The 8,956-nt window shown below is 29.5% G+C and overlaps 1 non-coding gene across 1 annotated transcript; it reads right to left on the bottom strand.

Annotated features, from left to right (window-relative positions):
- Positions 1-6,596: 6,596 nt before the first annotated feature.
- Positions 6,597-6,670, bottom strand: Trnan-guu. Its single transcript has one exon. It is a non-coding gene; the product is annotated as a tRNA-Asn (tRNA).
- Between the last annotated feature and the right edge of the window lie 2,286 nt (positions 6,671-8,956).

The following is an 8,956-nucleotide window of genomic DNA, read 5'->3' as shown; positions in this document are numbered from 1 at the left end:
TAATTTGCATTCTGATCTAGTGGTAGCTATACTAAATACAGCTCTGTTAAAGACGATTTAAAATAAATAAAGTCTCTTTTGGTTTTACACTCACAAGCCTCGGAAATCACCTGATGTTATTGATGCATCTGAAATCTCATCGTCCCATCGCGATATGAGAGTAAGTCCTGCACCGTAGTTGGGGCACATACTTGGGCACTTATGTATCCTGTGCTGTCAGTCAGTTTGTAGTATTTCACGATATCGATTAACAGGGCATCCCTCCCTATCTTTGTAAGATACGTTACTTATGCTTATTAGTGTGTTAAACATAGCTAGCAGTATTTTTTTTATCATATAGTTTGGCGGACGAGCATATGGGCCACCTGATGGTAAATGATCACCTATAGACAATGATGCTGTAAGAAATATTGCAATTTATTACATCGTCAATGTGCCACTGACCTTGTGAACAAATGAGGTCAAAGTAAATTCGTATTTTGTTGTTTATTATATTAAAAATGAAAAACAAAACTAAAATCATTAAATGACTTAATAAATATTAATCCTTCATAATCAAGGATCGTATCAGCGGGTGGTCTAATTAGTAAATCAGATATTTTCTCTTGCTCACGCCGATGTGGATGGAAAGAGATAGATAAAAATTCCCTATAGACCTCCAGTAGCGGCGCCGAGTTAATTAATTAAGAGCCATTTTGGACGCCATTTTTGTTTTGATTCCAACACTGAGCCATAGAATATAAAAAATTCAGAAGTATCACAGATAAGGTACAAAATATATGTTACATGTATTAATAAATAAGTTTATAATACATATCTAAAACATTCTTCTTAAATGTATTAATATAACAAAAAGCAAAGCGCGTTTGAAAATAATCAAATCGTTATTTTATATTTAATAGTTATTCGTAATGAACAACTAGACTAAATAATTTTCTAGGCACTACATCCCGACATCTGCGTATATATGTATAAAAGTCCGCAACTTTGTTTTTAATATTGATAATTTCGTTTATCAAATTGTGCATTATTTTTTTAATATGACAGCGTTGTTCTCAAACAACGCTTTAAATTTGGGATTCCCGTATGACGTCATTTATATTCATGATAATTGGTCAAGAAAAATGCCACTTCTATTGTATTCTTAAGTCTATCTGTGTAATAGAAATAATAAAAAAGTTACCGTTTACTTGGGTTTAGAAATATAGACGTTATCAAGGTTGTAATTAATAGGGCAGGTGCAGTTTTTTGTTCAAATTATAATTAAAATTACGATTTAAGTTAAAAATTACTTTTTAGTCTCACGGTATAATTTATGTGATTCGATTTAGGGAATTAAAAATCAGTGTTTATTAGTTAATAGGTTTATCTGAGTTTTGAATCTATCAATAAAAACAGACGTATTATATCCTATTTCGACTTCTTTCTAAATCTTCTACCGACAAACAGCATGCTTAGTGTTGGCCTTTTTGTTTCTTTTTTTTTTAATACGGAACCCTGTATCTTAAACAACGAAATTAACATCTTAGTTGCAAACATCCTAAGGTTGATGGAGTAATAGCGATACGATGGTAACCATTGGTCCATCTGGTAGTCTAATTTCTATTTCACTTAGCAATTTTATCGATTCGTAAACTCATAAACATGACCTGCCACTAAACCACTCATTGCTTAACATAATAATATGATATATAAGACTAAAATTCATGTAATACCCAGTTTTCTCTTTAAAATCCACCAATTAACGTACGTTATTAGCATTTTAAATGGTACATTTACCCATTTATAAAGTTTCAAATGTATGTGGATACATAAATACAAACAGTCAAAATGGATTACCCTCCACTGGTAGAGGTAGTTACGTAATAAATTATCATTTAATATTAAGTGTAAAATTTTGAGAAAATTTATTCATGAACAACATTTGTCGTTTTAAAGCATGACCCTTGTAGAATTATTATGTCTGTATACGTTGCCCTATAGTAACAAATCTGTTAAACAATTCATTCAGACGAATGTAAACACTAATATCAAGTTATTAAGGTATATAATGGTATGTGTTATTAATCCTTTATTTAAATTAAACATATGAAAACTCTCACAAAACATTCTGTGATGAATGTTGGTGATAAATGGGTGAAGTCTGAAAGCTTGCTCGCGTATTTTTGCAAAACAATGTGATAGACTTATTAATATGGTAAGAGAAAAGTTTGGACTAGTTTATTTTATTATTTTATATAAAACTAGCGACACGCCCCGGCTTCGCACGGGTGCAATGCTGGTACTAAATAAACTACAGAATGTCTTACAACGTTCACACTTTTTTAATCATTAGTCAATACAAAAATCTCTTTCTTTTTTAAATCTACAATATTTTCGAAAATATTCATTTAAATTACATGCTGTAAAGTCAGTATGGCCCCATACTGATCTATGTTAAATTCACTATTGCATTAAATACACACTGTGCTTAAAACAAGCATTCAATTGGATAAGGATAGATGCCGTATTGCTTAAAATCGCTTTGAAAATAAGCCGTTATTTCTCGTGAACTTCCACTTGTATCAATGTATTTAAAAAAAAAAAACAGCATCAAAATCTATGGTGAATTATAAAGATCTAAGCATATGCACATAGTGACAGATAGTGGTAAGCGACTTTGTTTTATACTATGTAATGCTAATAATTATTTAATGCCTGACTGCCTCGTTCCGGTCTCGGGTTCAAACTTCAGATTGGGTCTATAAAAAAAGATTTGGTTCTCTGGAAAACTTTTCAACTATAGTGTTCGATCTGTTTAAATATTCGGTGAATACGGGTAAGTATAACTTTAATTTAATTGAATATCGTAATATAACATAAAATTGCTCAATATTAATGTTGTTTAAAATCAAATGAAATCAATTTTCAACCGACTTCAAAAAGGAGGAGGTTATCAATTCGTCTGTATTTTTTTTTGTTTGTTACCTCATAACTTTTCACTGGGTGGACCGATTTTGATAATTTTTTTTTGTTTGAAAGGTAGTGCTTCCCGTGGGGTCCCATTTTAATTTTATTTTTTTCCGATGATGGTATCCGTATGAAAACGACATAAGTCTTAAATTTGCATTATGTATATGCGCGACAAATAGGTGAATAACTGAAAATCACGTTAACCAATTTTGATAATTCTTTTTTTATTATAAAATATATACTTCTAAGGTAGTTTGGTGAAGGTTTGGTAAGGTTCTTAACATAGGATCCATGACAAAATAACGGAACGGAAGGGAACGGAACAATTTTGAGGAGCACGTTAGTGATACTCGGTCGAATCTTTTATATTTATAGGTTATTTGGATATTTGAGTCACCTTCCGTAATGTGGCTATGTTTATGTAATTATTATAGTCGAATATTATAATCAACTAGCTACCCACCCCGGCTTCGCACGGGTGTAATACTGATACTAACTATACTACAGAATTTGTTGATTTACGACATCACATCGCAAACTTCTAGAATTATCAGTGTTTCTTTACTATATTGTTCATGTTTTATATACACAAACCTTTCCCTTGAATCACACTATCTATTAAAAAAAACCGCATCAAAATCCGTTCCGTAGATTTAAAGATATAGGCATAGAGAAAGCGACTTTGTTTTTTACTATGTAGTGATGGAACTCCTATACGGCTCACAGTTAGGGTGCGATATGGGGCAGAATTTCTTACTATCTTTAATCAAATTTTGTGTATGTGATGTGATGTCATATGATGTAAGACATATATTAGCTCTTTTTCAAAGTTTTTTTGCTGAGGTCGATTACAGCTATTTTGAGGGATCCTTGTACTTTATGCCGCATGACGTATTAAAGCCGCATTTTCGAAAGTCTATTTTTGCTTTATTCGCAAGTTTCCTTTGAAATTGTCCTCGAAGTAGTTTCTGACTCATATAAACGGAACGCTTAATCTATCCATATTAAGAAAAATTAGTTAGTCAACATCAGCTTCACTTAAAATCAAAAAATAAATAAAAATTTTAACAAAAAGAAAAACCGACTTCAAACAAACACTATTTTAAAACAAATGAATATGCACTAAAAATTAATAAAAATAATTGCGTATTCAACATATTTTTAGAGTACTCTAGGTAAAATGAAATGAAAAATATTAGACTACTTAAAGTCGATTTACAATTATATAATGTTTTTATAATTATTGCTATATTTGGAGCCGGTGTCAGCCTCAGCAATCAAAAGAAAGAAGCGATACGAGCCCCTTGATTGATCCAGTATATTATCGTATAAAAGGTAATTTGTAAAAAACATATTTCATAAAGTATTCTCGTATTGTTTTTGATAGATATACTATAGGGTTTTCTTGGCGGCATTTGTTTTAAAATAGTGTTTGTTTGACGACTTCAAAGTTTTTGTTTTTGTTTAAATTTTTATTTATATTCAAGTAAACTTTACAATGAAGCGTTTTTGAATTGTCAGTAATTAAATACTACCATCGTTTCGGAAAGCAGCTTCTAGCAAGAAGAAATGGCAAGAAACTCGCATAGTTGCTCTTTTCATATTAACAAATTTACAATGCTGTTATTTACAATAATTAGTATCCTATCATGGAATCCGAGCCTAACTCCAGTCGTTTCTTTCGAAGAAGTAGGTACTCTTTTAATGAATAATACGATTTATTTATGAATTAAGTCTTAATTATCTTTTTAAATTCTGATAATGGTAAATCAATATATATACAATAGTATATCGAATATATACTATTGCCCAAAAACGTTCTCTTTACCGTATGCAAACGGAAACTAGGGGTTACAAGTGTATTCTTTACTCTAGCCGCTAGATACAAAGTATCAGATACCGAGGTATTGAATTCTAACCTTAATTTAGGCCCATAGTAAAAGATAGTATTTTTGTGGCAATTTTTCACTAATAGTCCTGTATTTTATCCTGCATGCATATGACAAAAAAAAATTTACGTTACGTTCAGACTTATTCCCAGTCAAAAGTATTTTACAGAACGTTAAAATATTTGAATTAAGAACCCTTTAGCTGGGAAATGCTCACAAAGTTTTAATTTCGGATAAAACATTTCATGATCATACATTTAATTTAGAGTTAATATTAAAACATGGTATAGCATCAACAATATATAATTAATCGAACCGAGAACACTTCACGAGTAGTTAGCTGCTACATCGCTTGATGCAGCTTCATAAATAATTTGAGTGTTATTTCAATAATGATTTAATCAAAATTAGAACGTAAGCATATAAATTTACGTCCTAATTTCGCTTAAATTATTTTGACAAGTGCACTAACACATGTGATGTGACGTATGTGGAATGTTTTTGAACTGTCGTTTAGCTCAAATGCTACATATTTTCCGTTACATTCAAATTAGACCTTAAAATTATGTAGTTAAGACTTTCTTTACAATAAGCTTATGTGTATATATATAACATTTCAATTCAATATCAAATATAAAAACAAAAATACAGTTTTTTTATTAGGAAAGTTGATATTTCTAGTTTTACTCTGCTATAATATATATGTATTAAATATATACTCCCTTCTTTTGAATCACTCTGTATATTGAGGAAAACCGCATCAAAATCCGTTCCATCGCTTAAAAGATCTAAGCAAATATAGGGTGAGAAGCGACTTTTTATTCCATGTAGAGACGGAAAAGAAGTTTGAAGCCGAAATATTAAACTTGAAATTATAAAAATCTCTTTCGATACTTGTAATGCCGCAATTGTAAGGATATTTACCACGTTTTTTATTTTTTGTTGTTGACGCTTCATATTTTGACATTATTTACGATGTCTTGTTCACGAGTCCGTCCCGTATTAAATAAGTTTAATAATAAAAATAACCACGTTCATCAACCATTTAAATAAAATAAAATAAAATAAAATCAATTTTATTCAAGTTAACTTCAAAATAAAAGTTTTCGAATCGTCGATAATTAAATTATTATTAGTAACATATAATAAATTATACACACACACATACACACATATATATATGGAGTGATACATGAAATGTATTCCTACATAATAGAGTATTGCTGTTTCCTATAATCTATAAACATAAACTATATCTATAAACATTTTTATCGTCGATACTCTTATAGTAATTCGTTTCGCTAATCTTCAGATAACTCAGAATATCGCAATAAAATTTCACTCTCCGTATTGAAATAGAAGATATATTTGTATGTAATTACAATAAAACTAACATTTTCAGCGTATAATATTATAACCAATTTAATAAGAGCCATGCCTTTATATCTTAAGTGTTTAAAATATTTAAAAAATATATTTATCTTTTAGGAATTATAACAGTAGTAATTATAATAACAATTATAATAGTAATTATAATAATAATTATAATAACAAGTTCTAGTAAAATTGGAAGGAAGATATCATTTAATTACAAAATATGTTTGAAATATATATTTTAATATTTTCATGACGTCATATCACGAAGAGATCAGTAATTATTTATGCACGGTGTATTAATGTGAATAATCAATCAAAAACATTAAAAAATATTGTTTTATTTTGTACAAAAATTAAATAAAATAATAAAAAGTGAACCGCCCCCGGGTGGGCTCGAACCACCAACCTTTCGGTTAACAGCCGAACGCGCTAGCCGATTGCGCCACGGAGGCGTTGGGTGGGGAAGCGAAATTGTGATTCATATAATTTTGCCTCCGCTGTACTATAACATATGATTAATGTTTATCACATATACGTTAATTAACCAAATTCTTATCAATTGTAATAATATTTAAGATCGTAATTCCTTTGGTTATTTTATTCATGGCAAAATATAATAATTATGGAAATAATATTGAGCAGATAAAAAATATACATATATATTTTAAAACGCAACAAAGTTTTTACATTCATTAATAAAACGTCGATGAACGAGTATCAAGTTGCGGCAATAAAAACGTTCCATCATTTAATTTAACGACTTCGTTTATAAATCAGCTGGAAATCTGCAATTTATTTATTTAAATATATATTCAATAGCAACATATTCACATTTACGGAGTTCATCCTAGGTATTTAGACAATGCCCTAATGAACTTAGACATTGTTTATAAAATAATTAACCACATACGACCCTGTCAAAGTCTAGTGGGGCGGGTTTCAGGTGCTCGTCTTTTTCCAAAGCGATAATACAACATTCAAACAACAATTAAATATTAAATATGTGAGTTATCTTTCAATATTAACTTTACATATTTTGAGTAAATAAAATAATATTTTAATTGGAAAGATGTATCTAAACGGTTGTTTATATGTATTTTATTAAAAGAGTACTTTTTGGAGTTAGGCTCGGGTTCATTGATAGAACACTAATTACTGTAAATAACAGTATTGTAAATTTGTTTATAGGAAAAGAGCAACTATGCGAGTTTCTTGCCGTTTTTTCTCGCTAGCTACTATTTTATTGTTGACGATTCAAAAACGCTTCATTGTAAAGTTTACTTTAATAAAATTGATTTGATTTGTAACGATAAATCATAAAAGTTAGGGAAAAAGTGCCAAAACTTTCACTAATATTAAATCTTGTTAATTTTATGTTTTTTTTATCAACTATTATATTATATTTTCATGTGTAGTATATTTATGAAAAAAAAAAAACATAAGAAAATAATTTATAGGAACGTTACCTAAATAAAATTTAATTAAATTTTTTATCGAACATTGAAAACTGTATTAATTGTCACAGACGAGTGCCTAGTTTTTATAAACTTTAGTACTTTAAACTGATAAACTTTTCTTACCAAATCCTCACCGCACTTTGTTCAAATCGAACACATATATTCGAAATCTAGAATAGTTGAAGCAAGCAAAACTCTGTCGTATTCAGAGTTGGACGAAACTCAACTTTTATGAAATATCGCTCCCGCCACTTGTCCCCCAATAAAATCTTTTAAATCCAACTCAAATTCCGCAGTTGCGGCAGATATCAACATTTTTATATCAGAACTTACAAACTTCGAAGCGAAAGTATGATTGAACTATTATTTCCCGACTCTACCCTTATGTAATTATATCTTATTCACATACAAGATTAGGTATAATCTTTAAAATTTACGCGAATCGAATTAATACTCGTTGACTCTCAGACAGGATATATTATACATATATAATAGTATTTAACTAACATGACTGTATTTTTAAATATTGAAAAAGAATAACTACTGAGTTTCTTGCCGGATCTTTTTAGTAGAATCTACTTTCCAAACCAGTGGTAGCTTCACTGAATATCGTTGTTAAATGATTCAGAGTGCTTATGCTTTTGATTTTAAGTAAAAAAGGTTATACCAAAAATAATTACTAGTATTGCGGAAAGAATACATAATAAAATTAAGGGATGTCAAAGTTTCTACTTTATTCAATTTACTAGATAAATATTTTATAGTAACTGCAACTGCAATACAGAATAGAGCAACTGCAATACTGAATATCTTGCCTATTAATTAACTTACGAATTAAACTTATATTAATTAATTACTGGAGAGTTTTATCATGAATTATTATATTTTCTTTAAGGTTCTCTGTAAAATTAAGTGATGACCACGATCACGGTCAGATTTGGTTCAATGTGCTCTATTTTCAATACTTTAAAAACTTACGCCAAGTACAGAAAAAATGGAATTATTTCAGCGACCTATCACAGAAATTAATACTATATAATTAGTTAATATGTCTAAAGGAATATTGCTATAATTCCTTATCTCTATCTGATTTATTTATTGTTAGAAAACTTAAAAAAAATGTAAACTCATGTAGTACTAATCAAATATATAAAACCAAGAATTAATAAAGCAAGAAATCGTGGCAGTGACTTAGAATTGCGCCATTACACGAATCAGACATCCTAGAATCGAAAACTTTTCCAATAAGGATCGTCACGGCAAATTGAAAAGGAAAATTCG

This window comes from Vanessa cardui, chromosome 7 (assembly GCF_905220365.1).
Source record: "Vanessa cardui chromosome 7, ilVanCard2.1, whole genome shotgun sequence".
Classification (NCBI taxonomy): Eukaryota; Metazoa; Arthropoda; class Insecta; order Lepidoptera; family Nymphalidae; genus Vanessa; species Vanessa cardui.
This window is presented reverse-complemented; position numbering and strand designations above follow the sequence as displayed.